Source organism: Pseudorasbora parva, chromosome 21, assembly GCF_024679245.1.
Source record: "Pseudorasbora parva isolate DD20220531a chromosome 21, ASM2467924v1, whole genome shotgun sequence".
Classification (NCBI taxonomy): domain Eukaryota; kingdom Metazoa; phylum Chordata; class Actinopteri; order Cypriniformes; family Gobionidae; genus Pseudorasbora; species Pseudorasbora parva.
The window spans coordinates 39,597,592-39,610,938 of NC_090192.1; the positions used below are offsets into that span (position 1 = coordinate 39,597,592).

Sequence of the window (13,347 nt, forward strand, 5' to 3'; positions counted from 1 at the left end):
CAAGGAAATTCCGCCCCCGTTAACGTCAAAGGGGACGCATGATCTCAAAAAACTTGCCGAAACTTATGACTAACCGGAAGTAGTATTTTTGACAAAGAAATACTCCCATCAAACGTCCACCTTAACTTTTGAAACTTTGTCTATGTTTAGGATGGGAATCCAAGTCTTTAACAGTGTAAAAACCTCAGTATGCATGAAACAGCATTTCACCCCCCCTTTAATCTCTATTTCTCTATTTGTACTCGTTGTGAATACGCAGGCCACAAGAAGTAATGAGGTGTTTTTTTGGATCACTTTTACTCGGGACATGCTAGCTGGCAACATAGGATTCCATTCATTATGCTAAGCTAAGCTAGCGGCGACCCTAAAACAATGCATGCGCAAAAATGCATTTGCCCACATATCTAAATGTAGGCTAGAAGTTGAATAAGCCCTATTTCTATAAACGGTGGAGTGTTCCTTTAAAGAGTCCACTACTATGAAAACCACAGCTTCAGTGTGATATAAATAAGAAAAAGTATAATTTCATAGATACCGTAATTCCTCAAATAAAGAACGGGGCCTTTATTTACCTGAACTGCCGATGGGAACCAGCTTTTATTTGAAGCAGGCTTTTATTAGGGGCAGGCCTGTATTTCTAATTCCATCTGTTTGAAATATAATTGCTTTATGTAAACTGTTTTCAATTTAAAGTGATCGTTCCAGTGGACAAATATTGATTTTTTTTAAGAAACATATGCAAAAATATCACCATACAGATACAACTAAATAATACGCATTTTTTGTAATTCCGCGCGCGGGTCCGTATCCGAAGATGAACGAGTTCTCAGCGAATCTAGCCGAGCCTGACGTCTCATCACACCGGCCCTCAGTTTGCACATTAGGTGCTTCTATTTACTGAATGAGCCTACAAAAGCAGAAATAAGGCATTTTAATATAAAGATCCATGTTTAACCAAATAAATAAATAAATCACGACATTAAATTTTAGTGAAATTAGGAAATATTTAAGAGATCGTTAATTTAGTGTATATTTTGTTCTCATGTCACGAGTAATAATATCAAGCCAAGGTTTACTGAGCTTTACACGATTCCTTTGTAGTGTGGTTTTTGAAATGTACTCAAATAAATATCATCACCTGTGCACGTTAGCCCACTTCTTCTCGACGCGTTGGTTTATAGAACAATTACTCCGAATCGCCCTCTGTCGTTTCAAAGAATAGCACAACGGCGAGCGCGTCAAGTATAAACGCCTCGTCCATTTGGGGAGGAGCGCGCGCAGTGGAGACAGGCGAAAGTATAAACAAGGCTTGAGACGCGGCGCTGCGCGGAGCTGATCTTCGAGGCTTGGGTGCGACCCCCATAAGACATAAAAGAGACGAGAGGCTAATATTAGGTGCGTCTTAATCAGCTCCCTATTTCAGTAATCAGTAGCCTGACAAGCCAGACCCACATCAAGATGTTTGGTCTGGAAACTCACCATTGACAGCTCAATCTGAGGGGCGGATAAACGGTTGTCTTTCAAACTCCCTCTGCACGCGATAGGATAGCGCTACAACCAGAGCAACGAAGGTGAAGCGGAGCTCGCTGACTGATTAAACATTCGCCGTATCCGGTCGGCTAAACTCTGAACACATCTTCCCTTTTTAAGAATGACTTCAGTGCCGCTCTTTGTTCTTTTCTCAGAGAAAAGCTTAACTCCAAGTCTTCCAGAGTCGCGGTCAGAGCTGATTAGAAAGACCGCCGCCGTTCACCAGTTTCTGTGCCGTCGTCATTATGGCCCCGCCCGCCAACTCTATACATGATGTGATTGGGCCATCCAGATTTTGAGGAACACAGCTCAGAAGGGTATTGAGAGTTCCTAGACAACACTTGCAGGCAAATTAAATTTGCTGCCGCTAGGGTGCGTCTAGATTTCTAGGCTAAGTAGTCAGGGCACTGATCAGGACATACCGGTAAGTCAATGGACTGATCCCTGATCAGTGCCCTGACTACTGACGGAGCAGATTGAGACGCACGCATTGTGAAGACCGATATTTGTTGCCTGCCTGACACGGCATTTTCACAGACGTCGCATCTCCCATAGACTACAGTAGCCTGTTTAAAATGGCACATGCATCCGTTATATTCTCAATTTAATTTACAAAGCAATCCATGTAAAGTGTTTAGGTTAACTATAGAAGAGACCAGGATTAGTGTGTGTCGGACTGGCATGACTCTCATCGGGCGCGTGGCATCAGGATGGTTTCGCATTAAATTAACGGCATTTAGGAGATTATCCAATCATTTCCCCCCGGCCTTTACACTGTAAAAATTTTTGGTTGTTTTTTGTTGGTTTAACTTAAAAAAGTAAGTTACCTGGTTGCCTTAAAATTTTGAGTTTATTGAAATTAAAAATTTGAGTTGATACAATGAAGGAAATTTGTTTAATAAATAGAAACTCAAAATATTTTTGTATCTGAACCACATAAAAATTTGATAAATCATGAAAATAGCACTATTTGGCATGTTTCACTGCATCATCAGAAATAAAACACACACAATTACCCAATATGCTTAAAAAATATTTTAATAATATTTTAATAAAGGTTGCTGAATCTCAAAAAATGTTCATTGTATTAACTCAACATTTCAATTTCAATGAACTCAAAATTTTAAGGCAACCAGGCAACTTTTTTTCTAAATAATTTTTTACAGTGTATTTGAGACCGGCCTTTATTTGTTCGTGCTGACCACGCCCCCGGCCACTATCAGAGGCCCGGCGTTTAATTGACTACAGGCTTTTATTTGAGGAAATACGGTATTTTCAATAATAGCGGTCCATATTAAAATATGTATGAACTTAGTACAATACCTATATTTATTATTTAGCTAAATTTTCATTTAAATGTAATAATATTTATTAATAAAAATGTTTGCTGTTCCAGTAAAGCTCATTTATAGTAGGTACGATAACTTCTTGTAGTGAAGCTAATACCCTTTGCACTAAAATGTCTCAGTGTAGACTTTGGTGAGCTTAATAAGTTTACTCCATAAAGCTAAAAAATAATGCTGTATGGACCATTTATGTTAAATATGATCTGAAAATCTACAGAGATGTTTGGAAATTTGAGGCTGAGAAAGTATGAAATTTTGAAGTAGAAAGATGATATTTTCTTGTAAAACGTACTCCACTAATAATTATTTTATTTACAACTTTGAAAAATGTAGTCTCTTTTGTAAGTGTCTACTGTCAAATAACTGATGTTTAGTTTGACAAACCGAGGGACGAGTATCTATTATTTCCTGTGATATATGACAGAGCGTCCGTAGAGTTTAACTCGTATTAAACCCAGAACATTCCTCCAGGACTCTTCCACATGTGTGGGACGATCTTGGCATCTCCGTCTGAGAAAGACTCACAGCTGTCACGCTGACCCTGCATTTCCTTCTCTTACAGCTTCCTCTTCATTCATCTTTAACTTCTGGTAACTCTTTAGTTTACAGTAAGGCCCCATCAATTAACGTTAGTTCATGCGTTAACATGAAGTAATGATGCATTTTATACAGTATTTACAGTGTAAAAATTACTGTTGGTTTAACTTAAAAAAGTAAGTTACCTGGTTGCCTTAAATTTTGAGTTCATTGAAATGAAAAATTTGAGTCAATACAATGAAGGAGATTGATTTAATAAATAGAAACTCAAAATATTTTGTTATCTGAACCACATTAAAGGGGAACTTCAGCGCTTCAATACTTCTTTTTTTTTTTTAAACGCCGTATTTTTCTTCTATTCTCCCTCTGTTCCACACCGCTGTCTGTCCTTTGAACGGCTCGTCTGCTTCCTGCTTCTATGAAGCCCCTCCCTCTGAAAAACGCAATGCTCTTAGATTGGTCAGATGGCCAAATGTAGTTTCCTGTATTTTGATTGGCTGAAGTGCCAAGCACAGGTTAAGGCCACGCCCCTTCCCATTACGGGCAGATGTCACATCTGCAGAGACAAGCCAGGGTTTATGATGTCACCAACCCAGGAAGAAGCTCGTTGTAGTCCAAACCGGCCATTTTTGTAGGCAATAAACTGCCGTAACTTTAAAAGACTATGGGCTCTATTTTAACGATCTGAAACGCAAGTGTCAAAGCGCGAAGCGCAAGTAACTTTGTGGGCGGGTCTCGGCGCTGTTGCTATTTTCCCGGCGGGATAAATGGCTCTTGCGCCCGACGCAAATCTAAAATGGGTTGGTCTGAAGTAGCTTCATTATTCATAGGTGTGGTTTGGGCGTAACGTGAATAAACCAATCAGAGCGTCATCCAACATCCCCTTTAAAAGCAGCTGCGCAAGTTCCATTATGGGTCGCTATTATTATGGCGTATTTACCAGGCGCACGTTCTTGTAAGAGCAGCCCTTACGAAACAAAAATATATTGCAGTATATTTTAAAATTTCATGCAAAACATTAGGCAATATATTCACATATATGGGAATTAATATTTATATCTTTCAATATATTGCAATATATTGAAAGCGGCAATCAATTGTATATTTTGCCATATATTACATGAATATATAATATATTTTATAATACCATCAATATATTATTCCATAAATTTACAATATATTTCAAATAAATGTAAAGATATATTTTGGTAAATATATTTTCCTTTCGTAAGAGCAGTGAAAGACAGAGAAGTTGTGTTGTATGGGGAGGGGAGAAACCCACCCAAAAGAGCGTCGGTTAAACAGTTTTTTCAGTTTTTCAGTCGATTTTTTTTCCTGGTTCTTGACGGACAAACCAATTTGTCAGATGTCCTTATATACACATATGTCTTGCCACTATACATTATGGTCAAGCATGCGCCCTTAAAATAGCATAATGAACAACGCGCAACGCGCCACTGACTTTAGACTAGGTTTTTTCTGGTCAGTGGCGCAACTGTTTAACGGAACAGCAAAATAGCTCCAGGGATTGTTTGCGCCGGCACACGCGCTCCCTGGGCGGTTCAGCGAAAAAAGGAGGCAAGTTCATTCACTAGTTTAGCGACGTGCTTCTGTGGAGGGAAAAGCGCGCTTTGCGCGGGTTCAAAATAGGAATGACACATGCGTCGGCGTACAAAGTCAATTGCGCAAAGATAAATGCAAAATGCAAAGATAAAGCACTAATGTTCTTCTCTCTTCCTCTCTCATTCTGCCCAGGTCTGATATCATGTTGCCTGCCAGGAAGTGCCAGACCTCCAGATGAACCTGAGGTGAAGCTGACATCAAGATCAGCACAACGAATGCACTGCTTCGATTTTACAGCTAACATCACGCCGATACTGTCAACGCACCGACACGTTTAGCGGAAATGACCGCGGCGACACTCTCACGGTGGGACTTTTCTCTTCCCCTGCCGCAACAATTGATGTTTAGGAAGGTACGCCCTCTCATTCTCAGGCCTGTTTATTTTTACTCCTTCACTTCGCTAACAATGCAAGTGTGCCGGTCAAGGTAACGCAAGCACACTTAAGAGGCAGCGAAGGAACAGATGTGGTCTTTGATGATAAAAGGGCAAAGGAAGAGAGCGACAGAGACAAAGAAAGACAGGAAGAGGGAGAGTGAGGGTGACAGGAAGAGAGAGAGGTGATGAGCCGTCTGTCTCTCTGTCCACTGCCGGATAAAATAAGGTTTTTACAGTGTTAATAGCCGCTTATTATAAAAATTATTCATTCAATTTAATTGCCACCTGAATTTTGCTTAAATTAAATAATTTAAATATGTATTTTTTTTTGTTTTATATATATTTAAATAGAGAAAGAGAAAAAATATAATACCTATACAAATATATTTTTTTACTTGTATATTTTATTATTTAGTATATAAATATTATTTTTTTTTTAATGTTTTTATACATTTAATATATATATACAGGTCCTTCTCCAAAAATTAGCATATTGTGATAAAGTTCATTATTTTCCATAATGTAATGATAAAAATTAAACTTTCATATATTTTAGAGACTCATTGCACTCCAACTGAAATATTTCAGGTCTTTTATTGTTTTAATACTGATGATTTTGGCACACAGCTCATGAAAACCCAAAATACCCATCTCAAAAAATAGGCATATTTCATCCGACCAATAAAAGAAAAGTGTTTTTAATACAAAACAAAGTCAACCTTCAAATAATTATGTTCAGTTATGCACTCAATACTTGGTGGGGAATCCTTTAGCAGAAGTGACTGCTTCAGTGCGGCGTGGCATGGAGGCGATCAGCCTGTGGCTCTGCTGAGGTGTTCTGGAGGCCCAGGATGCTTCGATATCGGCCTTAAGCTCATCCAGAGTGTTGGGTCTCGCGTCTCTCAACTTTCTCTTCACAATATCCCACAGATTCTCTATGGGGTTCAGGTCAGGAGAGTTGAGCATAGTAATACCATGGTCAGTAAACCATTTACCAGTGGTTTTGTCACTGTGAGCAGGTGCCAGGTCGTGCTGAAAAACCAAATCTTCATCTCCATAAAGCTTTTCAGCAGATGGAAGCCTGAAGTGCTCCAAAATCTCCTGATAGCGAGCTGCATTGACCCTGCCCTTGATAAAACACAGTGGACCAACACCAGCAGCTGACATGGCACCCCAGACCATCACTGACTGTGGGGACTTGACACTGGACTTCAGGCATTTGGGCATTTCCTTCTCCCCAGTCTTCCTCCAGACTCTGGCACCTTGATTTCCGAATGACATGCAAAATTTGCTTTCATCTGAAAAAAGTCCTTAGGACCACTGAGCACCAGTCCAGTGCTGCTTCTCTGTAGCCCAAAAGTGTCTTGACCTGGGGAATGCGGCGCCTGTAGCCCATTTCCTGCACACGCCTGTGCACGGCGGCTCTGGATGTTTCTACTCCAGACTCAGTCCACTGCTTCCGCAGGTCCCCCAAGGTCTGGAATCGGTCCTTCTCCACAATCTTCCTCAGGGTCCGGTCACCTCTTCTCGTTGTGCAGCGTTTTTTGCCACACTTTTTCCTTCCCACTGAGGTGCCTTGATACAGCACTCTGGGAACAGCCTATTCGTTCAGAAATGTCTTTCTGTGTCTTCCCCTCTCGCTTGAGGGTGTCAATGATGGCCTTCTGGACAGCAGTCAGGTCGGCAGTCTTACCCATGATTGCGGTTTTGAGTAATGAACCAGGCTGGGAGTTTTTAAAAGCCTCAGGAATCTTTTGCAGGTGTTTAGAGTTAATTAGTTGATTCAGATGATTAGGTTAATAGCTCGTGTAGAGAACCTTTTCATGATATGCTAATTTTTTGAGATAGGAGTTTTGGGTTTTCATGAGCTGTGTGACAAAATCATCAGTATTAAAACAATAAAAGACCTGAAATATTTCAGTTGGTGTGCAATGAATCTAAAATATATAAAAGTTTAATATTAATCATTACAATATGGAAAATAATGAACTTTATCACAATATGCTAATTTTTTGAGAAGGACCTGTATATACATGTCGTTCAAAAGTTTTTGATCATTAAGATTTTTTTATGTTTTTAGAAGACTCTTCTGCTTTCCTAGGCTGCATTTAATTTATTAAAAATACAAAAAATGAATATTGTGAAATATTATTAAAATGTAAAATAACTAGCAAATCTATATAAAACCTATATTAAAAAAAACTCTAATAAAAATCTAAATATATTTTATATATCGGTATAATTGTCTATGTATATAAAAAAAAATGTTTTAAGTTTCTGCCTGTTTAGCTATATATATATATATATATATATATATATATATATATATATATATATATATATATATATATATATATATATATATATATATATATATATATATACGTACACTGTGTATTGTATTATATATACAGATTTAATATTAATTATATTTAAATACTTATTTAATTTAAATACTAATAAATTATATATGTATAATATATGTAAAAATGTTTTATATAAAATAAAATAAATAATAATAAAAAAGATATAAAAGATATAAAGAAGATAAGATTCTGCCTGCTTCATTGTGGTGAAGCACAGATTGTCTCTTCTTTTAGTCATAATTCTTTCTCTCTGTGCTCTTAGACATGTGATAGTCGCTGTAGGAGGTTCATCAGGTTCCTCTGAGGCTGTAGAAATGAGAACAGCAGACATGAATTAATAAAACAGTCATAAGTCACAATCATGACAAACATTCACGAGCTCCCTAGCGTGATACCGAGCGCTCAAGTTTACACGCTGAACATGTGAGAGGTTATATTCTCCTGAAGTCTGTCACTTTGAGTCTCATCTGCAGTCTTGCAATTTGATGACACGGCTAAAAACTACAGTAGAAACGACTCCATCTGCGCATCGGGGAAACTGTAGATTCATTTCTGGCATTAGTCGGTTCTGTGGGAAGAAACTGAGCTGTTCTTCATGTTATTCTCCCCAGAGAGGATTGGGTTCTCCGTTCGTGCTCATGTCTGAGAGGAACCATTGATTGTCCAGATGACAGATGCTACGTGTCACACTATTGACCGGCCAAACCGAACTGCTTCCTGTTACAGCGGAGTGTGTGGGTGTGTGTTTGGAGTGGGACGATTGAGGTGGGACATCTGGGAACGCAGTTGAGATGTATCGTATTATTCTGTAATTCAGTCCTCATGTGTTTACTGAAATGACCTACAGTTTACTGATGTGCTCAAATAATCACAACCTAACACAATATAAAAACTCAAAACTTAAACTTAACTCGCTGTCTGAAGCCTACACACACACACACACACACACACACACACACACACACACACACACACACACACACACACACACACACACACACACACACACACACACACACACACACACACACACACACACAGTGTGCTGTCAAATTGATTCATCATAATTAATCACATCTAGCATAAAAGTTTGTATGTATGTGTGTGTGTATGTGTGTGTGTGTGTGTGTGTAAATATATAAAATATTACTGCATATATATTTGTATATATATAGGGCCCTATCTGTGACCCAGCGCAATTGACTTTGTACACCGCCGCATGTGTCATTCCTATTTTGCACCGGCGCAAAGCACGCTTTTCCCTCCACAGAAGCACGTCGCTAAACTAGTGAATGAACTTGCGCTCCCTGGGCGGTTCAGCGGAAAAAAGGAGGCGTGTTCCGGCGCAAACAATCCCTGGTGCTATTTTGCTGTTCCATTAAACAGTTGCGCCACTGACCAGAAAAAACCTGGTCTAAAGTCAGCGGTGCGTTGTTCATTATGCTATTTTAAGGGCGCATGCTTGACCATAATGTATAGCGTGCACAACGCGCATACACTTTGCTCATGTAATCTACACAGATGCAGCAGTTATTTTCGCAAATCATAAATTGTTACACTAAAAAAATATTAACACATGAGATGATGGAAATCATTGTGGTGTGCCACGAAGATGTGAAAAAATAGGCATAAATCTAGCTTACAAATTATTCAGGCTAATTGTAGTAATTAAGGATCAGACCTGTTTGCCCAATAGTGGCAAGACATATCTGTATATAAGGACATCTGACAGATTGGTTTGTCCGTCAAGAACCAGGAAAAAAAATCGACTGAAAAACTGAAAAAACTGTGTAACCGACGCTATTTTGGGTGGGTTTCTCCCCTCCCCATACAACACAACTCCTCTGTCTTTCACTGCTCCTACAAGAACATCAGTCTCCTCGGCTGTGAACCGCTCCTGGCGTGCGCTTGGTAAATACGCCATAATAATAGCGACCCATAATGGAACTTGCGCAGCTGCTTTTAAAGGGAATGTTGGATGACGCTCTGATTGGTTTATTCACGTTACGCCCAAACCACACCTATGAATAATGAAGCTACTTCAGACCAACCCATTTTAGATTTGCGCCGGGCGTAAGAGCCATTTATCCCGCCGGGAAAATAGCAACAGCGCCGAGACCCGCCCACAAAGTTACTTGCGCTTCGCGCTTTGACACTTGCGTTTCAGATCGTTAAAATAGGGCCCAATATTATAGTACAATAGTACAAAATAAGTACAATATTATAAATAAATAAATACAATTTTTAAAAATGTCTAAAATATAAAAATATTTATATAAATGTGTTTTTGTATATCTTGATATTATGTTTAAATATGTTTGATATGTTTAAAGATTGTTTTTTATATTTTGTTATGATTATTTTAAGACATATTTTACAAACACACGCGCACACACGCGCACACACACACACACACACACACACACACACACACACACACACACACACACACACACACACACACACACACACACACACACACACACACACACACACACACACACACACTTATATAGAATACTCTTTTTGTTAAAGTCAAAAACTAAATAGGCATACCCAACTGTACTATCATTTAAATTAAGTATACATAAATGAAATTACATAATTAAATAGGAAAGCCGTTCAGACCGATTGGAATCAGTTGTGATGTCTTGTTACAGATGAGGTCATCAGACTGATGTCTGGACTCATACAAGACTTTAAGTCAATAAAAGAGTCAATACTTACAGTGGCTCTCCAACATCTCAACATCTACTCGTGAACTAATACGACCAGAATAACTACAGTCTGGTTGTGTTTCGAAACCTTTAGATCTACCTCGATAAAATGCTGTGTAGGCAGGCGGTTTACTGGAGTATGAACCCGTCTCTAAGGCTTCGTTCAGGCGGGCAGCAAACAAAATGCATTGCTGTATGTTTGCTAGGTTCTGCTTGCTTAATGGCTCAAGTCTAAAGAGCTTATTATGTAGTATCGTGATGTTTGACTTATGTTAATAACACTGAAGGTCTGCATTTGTGTATATTCCAGATCTGTGGTGTGTTTGGTTGTTCAGACTGTAAATAATGTTGCTCTGTCAGCGCTGTGAGCTCACACTATTCATTTCAAACTATTACACAGTTTAACCTTCACCGTACAGTTTGCTGGTTCTGATCATCTGGAGCGGGAGTCATTATTCTTGCCGCTGCTGTTACAATGTGACCCAAATTATCAGGGTTTGTGGCGAGACACGACATTAATCTCAGTGTCCCGCGGCTGGAACTCGACTCCAGAGAAACGGCTGAATATCTCATGAGTGCTTGTGTCAAGTGTAATAATTGGACCGTCAGTTTATAGCATCAGCATGATGAGTTTCGAGTCTCTTTGTTTCCGGCGACGTCCAACTCTCTCTCTCTCTCTCTCTCTCTCTCTCTCTCTCTCTCTCTCTCTCTCTCTCTCTCTCTCTCTCTCTCTCACTCACTCACTCACTCACTCACTCACTCACTCACTCACTCACTCACTCACTCACTCACTCACTCACTCACTCACTCACTCACTCACTCACTCACTCACTCACTCACTCTCTCTCTCTCTCTCTCTCTCTCTCTCTCTCTCGTGATATTTCAGTTTTTCTAATTATTAAAGAAAGGAATAGTTCACTTAAAAAAATATTTATTCAACCTTATGTTGGGCCAAACCTGTATTTCTTTCTTCTGTGCAACACAAAATGTTACCCTTTTATACCAGGACTGTAACCACCATCGGTACTGAGGAGGACAATTCCCCTCCAATAATTACAAATGTCCTAATTGTCATTTCATATGTAAAGTTTGACATTTGAAAGTACGGATGAATACTATAATCTATGTTAAAATATTATTCATGTTTGTTTATTTGATCTTTGATATTTAATAGTATTAACCAGCCTGGTCTCACCTCAAAATACGTACCAATAGGTGCATATCGCGACAAGTTTCAAAGTGAAATGTCCACTGGGTGGCGCTAAAGGCTTAGTTTTTTTCCGGAGCAGATGTGCGTGAATCTGGTTACGTTGGTTTTTTAACGTACACCCACACTAAACCCTAAAACCTACCCGATAGTGTTAACAAAAGCAAATGTGACAAAAATAAGATGATATCCATGTCATTTTAGCTTGTGTTTTGAACTCGTCTTTGAGCTCTTTTATCATGACCTGTTTTTCACGGGATTGGTTCCCGGGCTTTCAGCATGGCAAGTTCAAATCTGTACCAGCTGAGCTATCGAGCTTAATAGGTCAGAAAATCCGAACATATGGAGCTGGTTAAGCAACTCCAAAATGTATTCGTTTACAAATCATGGACTATGGTAAAAAAAAAAAGAAAACGATAAAAAATGCTGTCTTTGAAACTTTCGCGATATGCACCTATTGGTACGTATTTTGTGGTTTGCAAAAACGTTGCCACAGCTACGTTTTGCCAATGAGACCAGGTTGGTATTAACTTCAGTTCAGTCTTTGCATGATACACCACAAGTTTTGGATCTAAATTTCTGCCTAGAACCAAAATCTCTAATATAGGACATGGAATAAACACTAGTTTATTATCCAAATGCCAAACTTGTAAAATATTAAAATCAGACAGAAGAAATAGTTTAATTTGTAGAGAAATAGATACATAAATGATAGTATCATCAGAATAAAGTTAAATGTTTGGTAGATGAATTGTACATAAATTGAAAAAACAAGTGGCCCCAGTATTGAGCCTTGAGGCACACCTCTTTGTTGTTTTCTGTTATGCAGATATGAATTAATTTGTTATTGAATTAGATTTGTTATTCACATACAGAAAACATGGTGTTAATCTGCAAGTTTTCTTTAGGTTTTATTTTTTTGTAATATACCCTTTTATTGGGTGACTAACTTCTTTAAATAATAATAATAATAACAACAGTTATATCATATATCAGGGGTCTTCAACTAAAATTGCTTGGGGTCCAGTAAAGAAACCTTCTCACGAAAATGCGTATAAATAGTACGAGTTTGCAATCTCGTGGAATGTATACGCCAAAATTAGTTTTGGCGTGCGTATGGTACGCGGTTTTTCGCGTGCATATGAGACACACTTTATGGCGTATTATACATACGAACCCCCCACCCCACCACCCTCAACCTACCCAAGAGCGTGTCATATGCACGCCATAAAGTGCGTCTCATATGCACGCAAAAAACTGCGTACCATACGCACGCCAAAACTCATTTTGGCGTATACATTCCACGAGATTGCAAACTCGTACTATTTATACGCATGACCATGAGATCGTATTGGACAATTATATACCTAAAAACATGAATTGATGTCTTTTTGCCAGACTAAAGAAATTAGTGTAGATTAAAAAAAGTGTCTTTATTGAAGAAAATATAGTATGTTCTCATATAGAGAAACATGTCTTTTCATATTGTTAAAGCAAAAGGTAATCCTTTAATAAATGTACCTCATTTTGAGGTTGTTCTGTTTAAGTTGCGTTGGTACAAAATATTTAATTCAACCAGTAGCCATGTCTAACAAAAAATATGATGAATAAAAAAATGCCTTCATCTCTAAATCTGCACTGAAAA

The 13,347-nt window shown here is 38.5% G+C and overlaps 1 long non-coding RNA gene across 2 annotated transcripts in view; it reads left to right on the forward strand.

Moving 5' to 3' along the window:
• The window catches only part of LOC137056424 (uncharacterized), a 161,362-nt gene that overhangs the window by 99,252 nt on the left and 48,763 nt on the right, over nucleotides 1-13,347 (forward strand). For both annotated transcript variants that reach the window (XR_010900339.1, XR_010900338.1), the window contains 2 exons: nucleotides 5,169-5,388; nucleotides 8,390-8,543. This is a non-coding gene — a long non-coding RNA (uncharacterized lncRNA). The remainder of the gene's footprint in view (nucleotides 1-5,168; nucleotides 5,389-8,389; nucleotides 8,544-13,347) is intronic.